This window comes from Notothenia coriiceps, unplaced genomic scaffold (assembly GCF_000735185.1).
Source record: "Notothenia coriiceps isolate Sejong01 unplaced genomic scaffold, NC01 NC01_scaffold00035581, whole genome shotgun sequence".
NCBI lineage: Eukaryota > Metazoa > Chordata > Actinopteri > Perciformes > Nototheniidae > Notothenia > Notothenia coriiceps.
Window position 1 is genome coordinate 250,160 of NW_011368282.1, and position 19,645 is coordinate 269,804.

The 19,645-nt window shown below is 41.4% G+C and overlaps 1 long non-coding RNA gene across 1 annotated transcript in view; it reads right to left on the minus strand.

Annotated features, from left to right (window-relative positions):
* Nucleotides 1-10,900: 10,900 nt before the first annotated feature.
* The window catches only part of LOC104963068 (uncharacterized), a 14,051-nt gene continuing 5,306 nt past the window's right edge, over nucleotides 10,901-19,645 (minus strand). Inside the window, exon 3 of the long non-coding RNA XR_800274.1 lies at nucleotides 10,901-10,911. This is a non-coding gene — a long non-coding RNA (uncharacterized lncRNA). The remainder of the gene's footprint in view (nucleotides 10,912-19,645) is intronic.

Consider the following 19,645-nt stretch of genomic DNA (forward strand, 5'->3'; position numbering starts at 1 on the left):
TTAATTCTCTGTCAAAGCGTCTTTGAGTTTCATGAAAAGCGCTATAAAAGTCCCATGTATTATTATTATTATTAATATTTATTAAGACTAATGTTCTAATTAAGAGACCAAGAGGTAGACCTAGAACCAGGTGGAGGGATTATATCTCTTCGCTGGCCTGGGAGCGCCTTGGGATCCCCCAGTCAGAGCTGGTTGATGTGGCCAGGGAAAAGAAAGTTTGGGGCTCTCTGCTGGGACTGCTACCTCCGCGACCCGACCACGGATAAGCGGGAGAAGATGGATGGATGGATATTGGTTTATGAAAATGAGGTGGGAATGATTAACCACAGTGCTGTTTCAATAGATGTTTGCGTGACTGAAAAGAGAATTGTGTCTATGAATGCATACAGTTGAGACATCTGCAAATCTACTATTCCTGTTCAACTTTAACATAATGTATGGACTTTCTTACAGTCCTTTTGAGTCCCTGTGATGGTGACGTGTCCCTGCGAAGGAGTAATGGATGTCTAATCAGATTATGAACCCTCTCCGTGTCCTTTCAACCTATAATAGACGTAGACATGTCCGCAAAAATCAGTTCTCCATCGCAGTTATTGGACCAGAAGTCTCTTTCATCGTATTGTCTGATGAAATGTACACCTTCAAAGGCTCACATATTTCCTATCATGGGGAAAACTGTGGTTGAAGGAAATGAAAAGGAACATATTCTTCTTTATGGAAATGGTGTCTTCAAACGCTGGCCACATTGTGCTGTATACAGGACTCGTTGTTCTGGGATGAAAGCATAGAAAAAAACCCATCTCAGCCACGAGCCATTCAATAAATCCGATGCCTGAAGGAACCAAATGTAATCTGCCTGAGTGGACATAATCTCATTACACAAAGACTGTGTTTGTGTGGTATCTTTCTATTTATCTTTTCCTCAAAGGTCTGTGTTATTGTTTTAAACTATACATGCACAGATAGCCATTTTATATACATCTACAATGTTAGAAAAGAGTTATTATTGCTCTCCCGTTAAGATAAAGTCAAAATGTTTCCTGTGGGTTTCAACACATTACAGCCTGAAGATGCCATATCTCGTCTACTTGATGAAGCTTAAGGCAGAGCAGACACTAATGGGCTGGGCTAATGCATTTCTGAGGTCATTCAATTAACATCCCAGGTTTATGTCTGCTGTTGATTCCAGGTCCGACAACATGTCGTCTAATCTCCTCTCTCTCTCCAACAAAAAGTTATTTTCTACATGTCTCATACATTGAGCTTGCTTCAAAATTATATTTTGTATTTGATGAAATCATAAAAATACAGTTATTTTCAAAATTCCATGACAGGATAATAGGCCAGTTTTATTAATTTGTGTTTTTTGGGCATAAAGAACAAGCTCTGAAGACTGAATCCACAATGATAAGTAGTTTAATCGACAATTCGGTTTTAAATTAATCTATTCAGAGAATCTGTGAATAGCGTTATAAAGCAGCTTTTTAGATGTGAGAATCCGATGTTTTTGGTAAAATTAGCTATGAATTTAAAACATGGGCAAAACCATGATAAGATGTTATTATTATGGAAAAATTATGCAGAGATTTCTTTATAGAGAATTTGTTTTAATCAGTTATTGAGGAAGATAGTCTGCAGATGAATTGATAATGGGAAACAGTTTTTGATATGTTATTTTGTTGGGCAGAATGGTTTGGCTTTGTATTGGTCTATTTAAATAAATGGTTTAACTATTGTGTTGCAAGGCAGATTTCAAATAAATCTTACTTTCAAGTAAAATTATTCTAACATGGCGTATGTCTTCTACCAATATTTCCTATTCACAGCAGACCATAAGCAACATTGGTTGGAGTCTTGTTTCTTATTTCAAACTGAATACTAATATTCACACTCCTATTAGACCCGTCAGGGGGAAACCTGGCTCTTAAACTGCCGATTGCCCAACTATCATCAGCTAGTTGCTGAATGTGTCTACCTGCTGTTCAGGTGGTTTTCAGGTGGTGTTTGGGGGATTACTTTTTCAAAACACTGCTTCCTGCTCCTGCTGCTGCTGCTGCTGCTGCTGCTGCTGCTGCTGCTGCTGCTGCTGCTGCTGAAACAACACTGATGAGAGCTTTGAGAGTAAACAAAACCATAAAGTGCAAACTAAAACAATGAGCAAAAAGGCACTAAAATGATCTGTAGAGCTGAGGGAGAATATCTCTGTCACAATAGGTGACCCTTTCATATTACACAGGCATTTGATCCAATATTAAAGGTCCCATGTCATGGCCATTTCCACTGATCATAATTCCATTGTTGAGGTCTACTAGAATAGATTTATATTGTGCAATTTTCCAAAATCACTTTGGTTTCTCATACAGCATCTCTGTAAACTATGTGTATTCACTGAATTTCACTCTCTGCCTTTAACGGCTCGTTGTAGCTCCAATAGCTCCAGCCCCCACCCTGCCTGTGAGCACAGTGTGCTCTGATTGGTCGGGACGTTGTGAAGCGCGCTGAGCTCCGTGGAGGTGTGGTTTCCTTGTTTAGCGACACACAGCGAAACACAGCCAAACTCACCCTGAGCACACACAAAGTCACAGCCAAAGTAAAAACAATAAGTGTGGCTTGATATTGAGTAAGAAAAAGGTTGATAAACGCTGTGAGAATGGGTCTGCAGAGAGAATTTCGCCGCGATCCCAACTGTCTGTTATCAGCCTGCAGCCAGGGAGGAGAGATCAGCAGAGCTGCCTGCACTGCAGGCAGCTCTGCTGATCTCTCCTCCCTGGCTGCAGGCTGATAACAGACAGTTGGGATCGCGGCGAAATTCTCTCTGCAGACCCATTCTCACAGCGTNGTTTACAAGTAGTTCCAGCAAACATCCACTGATAAACTGCGATGTTAACAACCTCATGATAACCTCATATGTTTTAACTTAGGATCATACCTGTGTTTAGTCTAGAAAAAGGTAAATGTGTGCATTTTATTATAAAGTTGTGTATATTCACAGACTGTTGCAAAAACTAAGAAGCTTATAAACATCAGGTTTAAAACTAAAATAGCTTTACAAAAAAGTAACACAATGAAAGATGTTTGGAGTTTTATTCAAGTCATTAATTTACATTTTTTGTCTAAGAGATGCTGATTTGAAACCATTGTTACATGCAGTTACGGCATGTCCTGTTTCTGCCGGAGAGAGGGGAGGCCGTCCCAAAGCTTGCTGCTGTATTTACTCCCTCCATCTGACAGGAGGGAGCCTCGTTGAGCTGCGAGTGTGGCTACAGACGGAGTTCACTCCGTCACGGAGGGGTAGGGTCGAGGGAGTGGTTTGGGATTGGGACTCAGTTTGAAAGTGTTTCCCCTCCCGTTTTGTCTGTGGCTGGTGATTGTGTTCACCTGGTGCCCTGTGTTGTCTCCTCCCCCCTCACCTGTTTCTAGTTGATTGATTAGTCTGTGGGTATTTAGTCTCTGTGTGTTCTGTGATTTTGGGTGTGAGATCCTTGTGGCTGCTGACTGTGTTCAGGTGGACAGCAACTGAGGCTGTGAATCACGTGTCAGTGATGAATAAATGCCCACACCGGGCATGTTTTATTGATATATTATTATAGGTTATTGATATATCTATATCTATTTTAACCAACAAATTTTTAACTCAGAATGCATAATTTCAGTGTTCACAACTTTTGGAAACTTTGAGTATATGGCCTGAAAGAATGGATATGTTTGTCGGTTGTTCAATAACTTCAACTATATTGGCACCTACTGCCATGAAGTGTCATGAATATATTCAAACCTTTGAGAGGAATCCGAAAGCCTCAAACATTAAATGAAAATGGCATTGATCCATTCAGCCTTCAGTCAGAATGACATTATTGGATCTTATCAAGTTTTAGCTGTGTGGCTCTGAACAAATGTTGTCAGGGTTATTGGTTCCATCTACCTCTTTGCTCCTGACTGAAATATTTTAACGACTATCAGATCCTTTGCCATGAAGTTTTGAACATACATTCAAGGCCCTGTGTGGATGTTTTGTTGATTGACTATCTATGGTGGTGGACATGGTAAAAAAAACTCTTCTGCTAAATATCAGCATGAAGGCATAGTCTGAGCATGACAGATTCAAAGAGCAACTAGCGTGGTTGTCAGCCTTGTTTTGAAATGATTTTCAACATCGCTAGAAGCTGTTGTTGTTATGGCCCACCGTGTAACTTCAGTAACAATTCCACAAATACCAAGACAGAGCTTTATAGCTGAATCATTGTTTTAGCTTCCAGCTGCCTGATGTGAGGATGCCTCAAGCAAACTGTGGAAACCTGCTATATCACAGCTTGTGTGTCAGCAAAGACTTCACAGACCGAGTTGCAGATATTTGAAATTATTTACTTTGTTTGAGCAACACATAACTTGTTTGCTTTTCCCTATAGCAGCTTTATCTGGAAGGTAATCTGCCTCTGCATTTTCCATATATATATTGTACTATAGATACATCCCTGTAGATAATAATGCTTATCCAAAGTATCTTGTGTTTTTTTTAAAAACTATTTATCATATGAATAAACAATAACATGAAGATTCAATCAGGTATAATGAGATATTTAAACACCACTTGTCACCAATTGGTTTGTTATTGTTTGAATGTGATGCCAGCTGGGAGTGTTTGACAGGTAGTCATTATGTTGCAAGAACAATCATGTCTTTTCTAAAGGCAGGAAATTGGATCTTAGGATCGACATATTTTGTTCCTTTTTTAAGCAAAACCATGATATTTTACCGAAGTAGTTTAGTTGCCTCAACATTGCAAAGTTTTTTTTGCATATTTGTCTTGTTTCAATTTACAACCTCAATAACATGTTTAAACCCCGAGAGTGCAATCTGGGAGAAAACAAGTTACCCTGTTGTATAAAAAAGAATGCATTTTAGTTAAATGGGAATGTAATTGTATAGTAGACAGGGCTAGACGCACATAAATAGAAACGTTGTAAAACCAAACCCTTGGTCGTAGATCTGGCGATGGAAATTGAAATGTATGACTTTATATATCCTCTATATGCATTGATTGATATATCACGGCTGCACCAGGACTTTGATCTCTTCTGTGTCATTTCTCATTACTCTCGGCGAGTCGAGATGGCCGTGTTGACTTTCTCGTCCCGCCAACCCTTGAGAAGAGGGAGCGGGCATGGAAATGTCACTCCCAACGAGATCTTAATTAACACACTCAATCATAATGAGATTGCGGCAGCCAACACATAGATCAATGAAAAACCATTTCACTATTCAAATGAAGCAAATACCAAGTCATTTAAAAGTTATCTTGTCATTCAAATGATATGTCAGGGCTTGCTATAACAATTTGTAGAGAAACACAGGGCAGTGAAGGTGTGGGTGTTTTACAAATGTGTGTCTCCATAAATCAGAGTTTCCAACCCCCGGCCCTTCCAACATCTCTTCACACCTTCTGTATCTACTTAAACCAAAAAAGACATTTGGTCCTATCTGGGGTTGTTGGCAGGGAAGATGCATTATTTGAAGGCCATCGGGTCTCATACAACCCCCGCCCACTCACCAAGCAACAGTCACGGGCTGACTTGTTGTTGGAGTATAAGATGTCTTTTATACCTGCATTAAAAAAATGTTTTCTCTCATTCAACCATCTCTGCTGCCTCTTTTTTTTATCGTGCCTCTTAGGAATTCAACAAGACAGAGAAGATGGATGTTCAGGATGGTTGCAGGAGTGATTCATTTCCCTTTTTTCGGAGCAATGGTTGGCAGCGGTGTCGCCCTAGTCATTTAGCATCAGGCAGCCTATTGTGCCATGTATCTCATGTAATCAATCACAGTTTGGATTCTAAATGATAATGTAAAGCAATCCTCATTAAGCATTGGCCATTGGATGTGGAAACTCAGACAATCTTTTCCTTTTGCTGTTGTGATAATGTGAGACATGCACATAAAGCTCTCAGTGCTTAATGCAAACAGGACCACTGACGGCCTGTAAATGTATTTGTCACTTCTGTTGTGCAGGGCGCTCATTAAATGTTTCACTCAGGCACACCAATTAGGGTAGACAGCCCAGTTAAGGGACCTACTGCTAATGAAGCTCAGTGGTAATCTATCTGAATCAGATATCAGAAAAGTTTTCATTTCCCCTCTGCTTGTTTTTCTCTTTATTCCTCCTGAGTTTCATAGTTTAATAATGTGGTATGAAGACAAAAAGATGTCTTTATTTTCATTTGTGAATACAGGAAAATAGCTTTTCTGTTTCATTTTGAGATGCTTTAAGATGCAGTGAGGAAGACTAAAGGGCTCTTACAGTGTTATTTATGAGGAGGGAGGAAGGATGGAACCATGGTTATTGTTTATCATTTGATTTTCAATAGTTTCAAGGTATAGCATATTCCATGACCTATGGCTTTAGAGCACTCTGACAGTTTGAGAGAAAAACTAATAAAGGCTATGCTTTATGTTCTGTGAAATTAAATCCAACTTATAGCCTACATTTTCTGTCCATTTGTCTCGCAGCTGTCCTCCCATACCGCCTCCTGAAACACACATATATCACAATGCCCCTCTAGATGTCTTTATCTGCTGTGCAAATGTTGTTTTATGAAATATTCAGTGGTCCGAGAAACGGAGAGCAGTTACTGTTATGGTCTGGTGTAGTTTGTCGATTAATGGGTGCAAAATGGGCCTTTTGTTGAAGCGATGTTAGATATTTGTTGTACCCTGCTGTTGTGAGAGTCATCGTTAGATTAGGAAGAAAGAATTCAGACGGCGGTCTCTGCGGTCCAACCAACTGCCCCAGCATCTCTTTCTGTCCCCTTCTCTCTCTGCTTCTGAGTGAGTGTTGGGCCTGTGCCTGCAGAATGAGCTGCTTTGAGTCTGGTGCTGATCTTTCACTTCTCTCCTTCACTCTAGATCAGATGCCTTGCTGAACTGTAACATGAAAAGTGCATTAATAGTCCCAGCTATAGTTACAACCAGTACCTTTTGTCCTTGCTGTGCTTAACGTATTCACATACAACAGTTATGATATCCCATGAAAGGTTTTTTATTTTTTGTAGAGGTTTCCTTCAAATGTCAAGCAACACAAGTTATGAATTTGCCTGCTCATGCCCCCACATTGCAGGGCAACTTGAGGCTACCATGCTACTAGTTCTTGTTTAGGAAAAGATTGTTGTTTGCGTGAAAATAACTACTAAAGTGTTGTTAAGCATGGAAGTGATACAAATAAGACAGCATTGATCTCCGGTTTTATATGGGACATGAGAGGGAGTCTCCTTTGTAAGGTTTCTGTGTTTTAAAAATGTTTGTACAGTTGCCATAAATGTTATGCTATCCTTTAGACAGTAAATGTAATGCAACACTGTCGAGTCCGCAAAGTGTGTCTTGGGGAAAATGGAACCAGTAACACCACCATCTCATAAACTAGTGTGCCTTACAAAGTTTAACCTACGTGGTGAGATGAAGAGGGGACCCCAAACTGACCTAAATCCTGAACCTCCCACCACACACACACACACACACACACACACACACACACACACACACACACACACACACACACACACACACACACACACACACACACACATTTAGCGATAATCAATAATCTTAAAAGATTTACTGAGTCTAACAGAATTCACAGAGACTCCAGGCGGCTACATTTTAAGGTCAGAGAGCGTTAGAGCTTCCTAGAGTGCCTCTTTCATGACTGGCTCTGGCTGCTGATAGGCCAGCTGGGGGTGAGGGGGCCCAATCAGCACTCAGTCAGTGGGGCTTAGGCAGGTTCGCATCAGCTGATGGATCTGATGGATGGATCAGTGTGGTTCATTGTACTAAAATGGTAGAGCACAGTAAAGGGACCTACACACCAAACTGACACCAAAGAACATGTCCCGACGGACCCGACTGTTGTGTCGCCTCACGTCTCCTGCGCCTTGGCCAAGAGTCGCACTGGAGCACACCGCAAAGACTTCAGCCGACGGCCAAGTTGCACGTAGGAACTGCGCATGCTTGAGTGGCAATACTCTCCTTACCAGCAGGCAGCGGTAGTGTGTATTCGTCATTCAAAAGAGGCAACAACCGGAAGACAGACTGCGTGATAACCGAGAGAAGAAGAACAGACTGCGTAATATAAACAAACAACAAATAGCGTGTGCGTTCCATTTTCACTCTACAACGAGAAGCTCATGTTGCTTTCCCGAACCTGTGTCGAGAGCTGGAGTTAAATGAAATCTCAGATTTGCCTTCTTAATCGTTTGTTTGGGTCCCTCACTTCCGTTTCGCTTCTCTTGCACTTATTCGCTAAGCTGAGTGATTTCTTTGGCCGACGGCCTTTAAGGCCCTGACACACCAGGCAGTCACCAGAGAACTCGCCGAAGCCGACGCCGACTGTTGCGTCGCAGTGTTCTCCTGCATCTTGGCCATGTGTCGCACTGGAACACACCGCAAAGACTTCAGCCGAGCACGTACGAACTGCGCATGCGTGAGTGGCAATAACTCTCCTTACCAGCAGGCGGCGGTGGTGTGTATTCTTCATTCAAAAGAGGCAACAACCGGAAGACAGAGAAGAGGAACAGACTACGTGATATAAACAAACAAAAAATAGCGTGTGCGTTCCATTTTCACTCTCGTCAGTCGAAAACATGTTTCGTACGGTACTGGAGCTATCAGCTCCAGTACGCTCATTGGAGTGTTGCTTGTGGAAGACATTCTCAAGCAACCGTTTCGCTTCTCATGCACTGATTCGCTAGCTGAACAGCCAATTAGAGTGATTTCTTTGTCCGACTGCCTGTGGCCGAGCGTCGGCCATGAAAGGTCAAATAAGGCGTGTCACGGCCGACGGTGCGGGACACACCAAATTGAGTTTGGGCGACAGGGCACGCTTCGTCGTCCGACTAACGAAAACGGCCGATTTCGGCCTGGTGTGTCCGGGCCTTTAGCCGAAAGCCTCCCGATTCAACATGTCGAATCGGTGGCGGAAGGTGTGCTGTCACAGGCACGGCCGAAAAGACACAACGGTGCGGGACACACCAATCTGAGTAGGGCGACATCTATCGACGGCCAAAAACGGGTTGGTGTGTCCGGACCTTTAAACGTTTATTGCACACTGAAGACGCTTGGCGGTTTTTACAAGACGAAATGAACTTTTATCTGTATGAAATGGTGTTATTTCAAGAAATACTTGGCTGTTTTGCATGTAAAATAATAACTTCCAGCTTTTTGGATCCCTGTTTCTTGATGCTTTGAATCGTTTTCACAGCACAGATTCATTGTGTCAGTTAAAGCTCAATTCAAGGTGCCTTTCACCACTAGGTGGTAAAGCTAAACCCATCAGATCCTGCTCTGTGCCGCTGGTGCTATGATGAGTGCAACTGTGCAATTTTTGACTGATTTATTTGCTGTCAAACATCAAAATGTAAAAAAAAAAATCAGGAAGTCTTAGGGAGAGTGCTCTCTTTCTCCTCCCTCTCTCTCAGCTCTGAGCTCTGATCTGACGTGTTATTCCTTAGACAACATCTCGTTAAGCTGCTCCCGAAGAACAAAAACTGTAGCGGTCTCTTTGCTGATAACACTGAAGCAGTGATACCTTTCTGTTGCTCACATCTAGCCTTTGATGCTGACCAGATGTGATGAATAATGCATAGTCTTCACTGTCTTTTCCAAAGGCAATATTACCTTTGGCAAGCTTCTGCCTCTGACGTCCTCCCAGAGGACAAGCTGGAGAAGTTATTTTCCGGAAGTAAAGTAGGAAACACAATTATTCTTGGAAACTCTCTGTAACACGTCTTGTTGGGGATCAAAGTGTTTCTTCTCTAATTTGAACAGTTTTAACCCCCCGCTCTCTTTGGATTTGAGATAATTCTAAGATTCAACTCATGAAACTTCTCTGATTACGCTGCTCTCACAAGTTACTTGACAACAACAATCTTGGGTGCAAAGGGAACATGGGGATCAAACGCGCCGTCGTGCTCTGGAGTCTCAGCTGATATATGACTGCTGAGAGCGGAGTGACCTTTTGTAGTTTCTTTTTCCCACAGACTTCAACTTTTGAGTGCTGTTCTTTACCTTCCGTACCCAGAAATATAACCTGCATGAATATAGCAAAAAAAAGAAAAGAAAGCCTGATTCACCCTATTTTTGCAGCGCAACTAATTACGGCTGTGCTCGGCACGGTGATGTGGAAATGTCACACCATCCCCATCAATCAGTTTTGAAGACATGAATGAGAGTCTGTTTATTTCTCAGCCTATTCCTGTGGCTTTGCATTACAATTAGACAGTTCCTCTACATCATTCCCCTTGCATCATTACTACAATTCCCTTTATGCCTCTCTGGTGTTATTAATAGCTGTAAGTTTGTTTACTCCGCTCATCTAAACATCCCAATTAACAAGATTGTGTCTGAGAAATGTGTTGTCCTTCATGGCTAATTCTACTGCCTTTGATAGCAGATACCATTAGCACTGTCATCGTGGCCCTTCTCAGTGTGAAGTGGGCAAGAGTGTGTGTGTGTGTGTGTGTGTGTGTGTGTGTGTGTGTGTGTGTGTGTGTGTGTGTGTGTGTGTGTGTGTGTGTGTGTGTGTGTGTGTGTGTGTGTGTGTGTGTGTGTGTGTGTGTGTGTGTGTGTGTGTGTGTGTGTGTGTGTGTGTGTGTGTGTGTGTGTGTGTGTGTGTGTGTGTGTGTGTGTGTGTGTGTGTACTGCCAGTCTGGCCATGCCTGTCTGCAATTACTCCCCTAGTGGAAATATCAAAATCTACTGCCATGGAAAGATGCCATTGATGAGACATTCATGTCCTTCCCAACGTACTACAAAGACCCCGCAGTGGGCTGGATCCACCACACAGACATGTTTCATTCACGGAGAGGTGGCAAAGATGCCAAGATTGGAATTACTACTTCAATCTGAACAAGTGCTGCAAGAATTCTGGGTGCACTAATGCCATGACTGCAGCTATGGCTTATTGCAGCCTAGTGGGTTTGTCTATTCAGGGATATGCCAGTTTAAAAAGCCCTTCAGATAAGAAGCACATGGGAGGCACATTGAGATTATCTTTGAGATGAAAAGGCTGTAGATATTCAAATGTTGTTGTCTCCGAGCCCCAGAGGGTCCATTTATGAGGCTTGATTTTGCGGGAAGAAAACAACTCTCTGTGTCAGTGAAAGTTGTGACATCTCATCTGTTTACATTAGCATGCATCAAATTACATTTTTATCTGCACTGATCCATCAGAGTTTATCTGAATATTTTGGTCTGTTTACTTGAGAGAGTAAAGAGGCATAAATGATTAGTCTGTTATCATTTTCGCTAGATTTGAAGCCTTCCTTCAAAAAGGCAATTTTTTGTTTTCAAGTATTTTAAAGCGTAGATGCACATTGATTAAAAAAGTTGTTTGTGTCTGTTGCTCGAGGCCACAACTAATACACAAACCCGAGTGACATTTGCAAGTTTGGTAAGGTCTTTTCTCGGAAAAATTGTCTAATGTTAACAAATTGGAAAGCACTTTAGTTCAGTATTGTTGTTTGACATATGCGTATTGTCTGAAATGATTAGTGTTGAGATGATAACTGTCATTTATTAATCAATCAGTTATTCAATGGATTAATTAAAGGTGCCCTGTAGAGTTGAGTATAATCAAAGGTTTTGTTGAGGTTTTCACAAATGCAGACTGCATTCCCTTCCTACATAATGTGGGGGAAACTTCTGTAGCAATCGGAACTCATGACTCAAAGAGACACGGTTGAGAGCTGGAGCTTCGATGGCAAACATTGACGGTTTATTTGGAGCTTCGGCCGGAGAATTCACAAGACATGTCACTGTCCACTGTTTGACCACACGGTTGAGATGCCACAATCAATTCTGAAGAACTCTACCCCAGACCCATGTATTTAGCTAGTTCTGAGAGAATAATCAACATTGTGTAATAGATAGACTAAACAGCCGAGGGACACTGAATCACATTTGTTGTCGCTTATGGCTCGGGGTCATCTACACCCAGAGAAGGATGTGTTCCAGGAGTCCCATAACAATAACTATCTCCAACCGAGAGTTGCTCGGTCATAAACTGGTAACAACACCAAAATGCTAGGGCAGCCCCATAACGGCTGCTCAAGGCTGGGCATCTGCGTCAGAGGGCGAAAGAGGACATGCAGGGGAAATTATTCCCCAACACATAAGACATTTACAAAGCCATTCTTTGCAATAATTACAATCATACGTATATATTTGCTAGCTTGCTGCGTTTACACTCAAAATATTATATTTCTTTGCACTTTAGCCACATGCTGTCAATCAGAGGAACAGTTTGAAACCGGCAGCACAAGTGTGTAACACGTTGCCTGTGTGCGTTTCTGTCTCTGCGTGCATTGTGAAAAGACAAACAAACCAAACAGGGATGCACTTGTAAAACATAGTTGTGAAGTTGTAAAGAGATATCATCATCTTTAAGTTGATATAGTTGCTTATTTACACATTAAGCACAGATTAAACAACTTCATCATTATTTGGAGACATTTTTGTGTTCACCTGGTGAATTTTAGTCCAGTAATCACACTTTTAGCACTGTGTTAGGTCTCTACCAAAGAGTCCACTCCTGTCTCCTGGCAGCTCAATCTCAGCTATGTTCACAGGCTGGTTGCTAAGTGTCTTTGGTTTGTTGCTGAACAGGTTGTGTACAGTGGGTTTAAGAGCATTTCTCTGCTGAAAGCGATATGAGAGCGACGAGATGATCAAGGATCTGAAACTCTATGAAGATCTGTAAAGCTGAGGGGTGCTACAAGCTTGGCCATTAAACCATCAATTATAGCCACTTTAAGTATTTTTCTGTTTTCTCTAATAGTTGAGAAATGTAGTATCTTTTGTGGTTTATAGACCTATCAACAAAATAATCAGCATATCAATCAATAATGAAAAAAATGTGTTCGTTAGAGCCTTTGTTGTAACCGGTTTCTTCTTAAAAGTTGTTGTCAATCTGCATGCCATTTTTCCACTCACCTGTCACCATTTTGTTAATGCTGTATCAACAATAGCTTCAGATAAATGGATTAGAAAGTAGATTTACTCGCACTTTTTTAAAGTCAAATCTTTTTGGAGCCTGTCTGACATTTCCACTGTTATCTTTAATAAGCTCCATAATCTTTGGCAGGTCACAAAAGCTACATGTATTGACTTTAATACAATGTGTTGAAGTCAATATACCTTAACTTCAGTTTCCTTGCAGTTCTCTTGGCAGAACTGAGCATTACCCCCATTAGAAAAAGACGTTGCCCACATAAAGACGAGCGGACAGATTTACAGCCATTTATATGAACTGTTGGTTTTCCCCCAGAATCTCAGAAAACGATTGTTGCTATTACGTTTATGGCTTGACAATATAACAAGGTCTCTTAAAAGCTGAGGGAGCATTTAAAATGACAATGATTGCCTGCATGGTCATTTGTTTTTCTCTGCTGTCCCAGTGGGTTCCTGTGCTCTCAAACTCTGTCCTAAACAATTTGTTTTCTTCCATATCACAATTATACATCCTATCAGCAAAGTGCCTCCGCTCTGATGAAACAGACTCGGTTTAAATTTATGTTTTCTAACAGACCTATAGTCCTCCCTCACAGAGTAGGATGTGTTTGACAGAGAAACAATGTATCCACCTCTAGGTGTAATTTCTGCTGAGTTGTGATGTGACACCTCCTTAAATATTTCCCCTGTTTCAGTAAAGATGACTCTGTTATTCTGATGAATTCAGAGGTTTTATTTAATTCACCTTTTCTTGTCATTGGAGTTAGAAATTGGATGAGGCTGCAACACAAGAAATGGTGAAGACGTGTGTTCACTTTGATCTTCATACACATTTAATAAAAAGGCTATTCACAAACACACATCTGTCCAACACAATTTACCTCTCTGTTCGCTGCAGTAAGAGAGGCAGCGTACAGTTAAGGACAAAGCAGTCAATTATATTTCAGTGTTTTTGCTGCGCTTGATGCAACGAAGCAACCTCAAATGAGTAAACAAATGTGCGACTCCTGCACGTCAAAAACAATGATTCAGTCATATATCATTTTTAGCACTCACTCACTGTGACATGTAAACCTCTCGTGCTGCCAACATTACACGACTCCACACACACTAATTTAAAGATGTGCATAAAGTGCATCCCACGATGATACACTTAAGCTTTCCTGAAGTGATATTCACTTTCTACCAGCCTCTTTACCGTCAAGCTAGATTACAGACTTTTAGAAAATAAAGTTGGCCAAAGAAATGATTGGTGGCAGGAACGTGATTACTTTTGTATTACTTTTGCAAAAATACCTTTTAAAATCATGGGCAATATTGCTTTTATACCTAAAACACATACCTGTCTTTTCTATTTTACTGAAGTTATCTTATTTCTAGTGTATTTTTAGGCACTGGTATTACTATTTCTTCTTATCAAACTTACATTTATTCTTCTATTGTTACTCTTGTTATAGTTTGTGTGGTAACTTTCGAGCAATCTACCAAACAGGAATGTCCTTCAGATATAACATTTAGAAGATTTGCTGCTTCATTTGCCATAAACGATTGTAGACTTAATACATTTTGGATTTTTGACTGCAAGTAGGACAAAACAAGGAATTTTGAAGATGGCAGTTTTGGTTCTTAGAAACCAAAATGGACATAGTTCACTATTATAATTTTCATGTGCTATAACTATTGAGTCTTCAGTAATAGGTAAACAAATCTAAAAGAGGGCGCTCATGTTAGACTGCTTGGAGGTTTCTTAGTGATTTTCTTGATATTTTATAATAAAAATGCCCATGGAGCAAAAAAATGGCATTCATGGTTTGAAACGGGCAACATTTACTATCCCTTTAACAAATGATTAACATCATTTCCATTGAACAGAAAATAGAGACTCCAAAGCTAAATATATGGAGCCTATATCTGTTATTTTCTTCCCTTGTCTCAAGAGATGATGTGAACGGGGTTGATATATAGTGATTTAATGTAACTTGGTAGGTAACTCTCGCCTTGTTGCTTCCCTTATTCCTTATGCTTAACATGACGCAAGTTGTCCAACACTTTTTGTAGGCATATAAAGGTGAGAAATATATACCGGTAACCATATTTGAAATATTTATAAGTGTTTACTATGATTTTAATGAGGACTACACTTCTAGGGGTCGAGACGGTAGCGATAGGACCAGTGAGTGCATCGTGTATAACAGTGGGCTGATTGGAAGCTGTGATTGAAAACGGCCCCTTACAGCAGCGACAGGCTGAAAATTGCTATCGCTGTGTTTGCAGCCTACACATCTGTATCAATCAGGGAGCAGAGCTGCACTCGAAATTGAGATATTCACATCCATTTTGCACAATCAACACCCACTGTGGGTAATTTTCCAACTCTGAAGTGTACATTAAGAGGAAGGAATAAAGGTGTTTTGTATGAAAAATACATTTGGCTATACGTATTGATGGTGATTGAAAATATGGGTTAACAACAAAATACATCTTTGCCCAGTTCTCTATTGGCCCACTCTGGGAGATGGGCAGAGCTGCAGCCATTACACAGCACAGATTTCCTAATAAGAGCTTATCATGTCATGGTTAGTGTCAGGGAGAGGGCAGAGGAGCTGCTGCAGGGTGATATCTTAAAACCTATTTCCCACATCTAGATGGCAACGTCTAAATATAGAAAGATTAAAATAAAACAATATGCACTGCACAACTGACAGTTTTGCTAAGCCCCATCACACCAAATTATTTTTGCTGTGCCTCAAGCTTTCCGTTCTGGAAGATTTACCACTAGTGATGCTTTGTTATATTTTAACAATGAATCCTTTTTTTTGCCAGCATTTCTCGCTAGCAGATTTTATCAGCTCTTGCTAGCTTGGTAATTAAACTTATATTGACTCCAGTTGGATGAAAACATCCACAGCTGACTTGTTTCTAAAAGAGAGACTACTGTTTAAGAGTTTTAACAATGAAAACTACCTATACAGTATGAGGAAAAAACGCAAGCATTGTCAGTGATTGATGATCCATGTAGAAGACAAAGGGTGTTTCTCAATGTCGAGGAGGCTTGCTTGGTAGCACATGTCTTCCGAGTCACTTCCTTCAGAAGCGAGGCAAGAATCCTTCCTAGCCTCGGAAAATGAAGAATTGTGGAACAGGCTAACAGGTGTGCAGGTGTGCGTCATGTGCGAGGCCCCGCCTTAAATGGAGCACGATTTCCGCCAAATATTTGGAAATTGGTCCGTGCGCAAAGCATTCTGGGGATTTTAAGACCGCGGAGTCTACACATGTGCAGCCTCGAAATTTCTCGCTACGAAGTACGCCGGTAGAATTCCAAGTATGCTGGACATTGGAACAGTACTTTGGCGGCACTCGATGACGTAGTATGCTGGAAATTCTGGCCGTTTCTCAATCGCGAGGATGCTTGCTTGGTAGCACATGTCTTCTGAGTCACTTCATTCAGAAGCTAGGCAAGAATCCTTCCTGGCATTCGGAAAACGAAGAGTGGAACAGGCTAGCAAGTGTGCAGGTGTGCGTCATATGAGAGGCCCCGCCTTACATTTTCCGCCACAGATTTGGGGAAATTGGTCCGTGCGCAAAGCGTTGTGGGGATTTGAAGGACGCGAAGTCTACCCATGTGCAGCCTCGAAATTACCCCCAAACCAAGGACGCGGCCTCGGTGGAATTCCAAGTATGCTGGAGGTTGGAACAGTCCTTCGGCGGCACTCGATGACGTAGTATCCTTGAAATATTGGCTTGGAAGCCAGTTTCCTCGCGATTGAGAAACGGCCAGTGGCTCTGGAGCAGCCTTCCTCGACATTGAGAAACACCCATGGACCTTAAAGAGAAAATAACCCCAAATGTATTTTTAAACATTAAACATTTGGAGCTACTATGGACGTTTTTAGATAGACTTAAATGACAACAAACATGTATAGAGAATATTACATTAGATACAAATGTGTTAAAATCCAGATCTTCTTTCAATACATCAAAAAAGAGGGATCATCATTCACAATATTAGAACAAAGCAAGATAATAAAGGGAAACATTGAGTATGACTGTACAGCCTACAGGATGGGAACAGGGGGGCGGTGATAGGTCCATAATCATCTTTCGTGCAGGCGGGAAATGTTAATATTGGATGTTTTGATTCACTGTCTATGGCCTGTAAAAAATGAGTACGCAATACATGTGGCTCGGAAACGCCTGCTGCTCTGTCTCTCCGCCATCAAGTGATGAACAGAAGATTAAATGATTCATCACAGCGGAGACAGCTTCCGCCGAATGAGATGAGATGAGAGTGGGAGAGTCATTTTGTATCTCCCCGAGAAAAACACAATGGGAAGATGAATGGTGGCTGCTGGGGGCTGATAGTACACCATCCACAGGCCGGCACTGAACCCGCCGGCGCCCCACAGGTGTGAGATCTGTCCAGCACCGGTAATCAGAGAAGCAATACTCCGGCGATGTTTCCCTCTCCTCTTTACGGTACAGAGCCTCAACACGGCTCGGACAAACTGAAGGTCAGCGAGGCTCAGGCGGGAAGAGATCTAGATTAGAGCAGGTCGTCCGGTCCCATGATTGCTGCCCCATATCTCTGTATACAGCTAACTCTACCATGTTGTTCGGTATAAATCTAGAAGAGACAAGTTCTTAATATTTTATAAGTTTGGGATCTTTTTTGGGTTTAATCTGTAAGGCGTCAACATCGAAAGCATCCATTGCCTTTCTCTTTGTTCTCTATCCATTCGTGTATGATACAATATCACAAAATGAACCAGTGTCTCGTAATGAATTGAGAAGTGGATACCAGCATTGTTTTAGTTCTTGTTCAGTAGAAACTAAGAGATACATTTTACATGAATAGGACAGGATTATGAAGAGGTGCCCTCTGGTCCGTTCCATTCGCTACGGCAATTCTAATATATTTAATTTCCGTGCATGCGTGTCTTTGAGAGGATTTGTGGTTAGCTTCATTTATAAAGCTAAAGCCATAATAATTACTTGACTAATTTGCAGCATTTGTGCTAAACCGATAAGACTCCCTCGTTCATGGGATTCAGAGGCTGCCATCAATAATGTGACTGCTTGGGGTAGAAGTGATTTAAAGCCCATTTCACACTTGGCTTCAAAAGGAGAGTGATGGCTTGGCATTCTCAGATCCACACAGCTGCCGCCACGACCACATCCTCTCCACACGCTCTGCATTTAATGCCAACAAACAAACTTGAAGTTGAAGGATGTGTTAGCGGATAAGTCCCACTTAAAAGTTGTCTTTTCTGTCAATACATTTTTCTGCCACGAGATCAATAAAAACAAACAGTACAGTTTATGTTTGACAATCATCTGGGCTGTTTGTTCTAATCCATCTATTTAATATTTAGATATAACAAAGGTTGAAAAAAAAGACCTGCTGGTGGTGCTACAAGAAAATGTATGGAATCATGGAAATCATTTGGAAAACCAGAATATTTTGTAGACTTTAAGCATGTATGAAGGAAAAAATGGCCAAGTGAAGCACAGGGAGTGTGTCTTAATGAATGCACATTCTCTTGTTGCCTTTAGCCAACAAGCCAGTGGGTCAGTGACTCCATTAACAGAGTGATGGTACTCTGAGAAATGCTAAACACTGATGATCAACACAGAGCTCTGCTGATTGAAGTCTCATTCCCTCAGTGTAAGCACTAATTATCTCGATTGACATGCCGCTATAGCTTCTGTCTCCGCTGAGAGGCCCGGGTACTCTCTGTCCTCCATCCTCTCCGGTCATGCACACAGGCAGCACAAAATTAGATTTCACCCTGCAGCCAAAGCAGAGGCATAAACATCAGATTTAATTTCGTACTCTTATTTCAGTTAGACAGTACTCATTATTGTCGCTTAAACATCTGTTTTGTATTCAAGAGCAGTCCTGATGGTATACGGTTCGTATAAAATGTAGATCTCTGTGTGGGAGGTCACAGTACTTGCACATAATCATTTCTACAGATTGCTATAATACTTTGCCACAGTCACTGCAATAGCTTGACACGCCTACTACTACTATTGACAGTGCTATATGTTCTGTCCTTGCTAATGTTCCCTGTAAGTCTTCCAGAAAGTTGACTCTCACAAATGTTGCCCCAAAATATGTAAATCTGTTGAGCAATCCGTTTTTTTAAATTAAAGGTCCCATGTCATGCTTTTCCGGTGATTACCCGTCCCCTTGTGTGTTATGAAGGTTTTTATGCATGTAAATGGTCTGCAGAGTCAAAACCCTCAAAGTACACCCTGTAGCGAGTAAAACTCTAACACAGAAAATACCTCCCAAAACGCCTCGTTGGAGATACGTCACTGTCCATTGATTCTTCCGGGTAACTCATGATGTCATGCGTTACCCGGAACCAAATGGAACAATCCGTGGAGCTGTTACGTTACGTCCGCGGAGCCGTTACGTTAAGCCCCCGCTGATTGGTCCAAATTGACCAATCCACGGACTTCCTCACACACACACTCAGTGCAGGCAGCTCTGCTGATCTCTCCTCCCTGGCTGCAGGCTGATAACAGACAGTTGGGATCGCGGCGAAATTCTCTCTGCAAACCCATTCTCACAGCGTTTATCAACCTTTTTCTTACTCAATATCAAGCCACACTTATTGAGTAAGAAAAAGTTTGATAAACG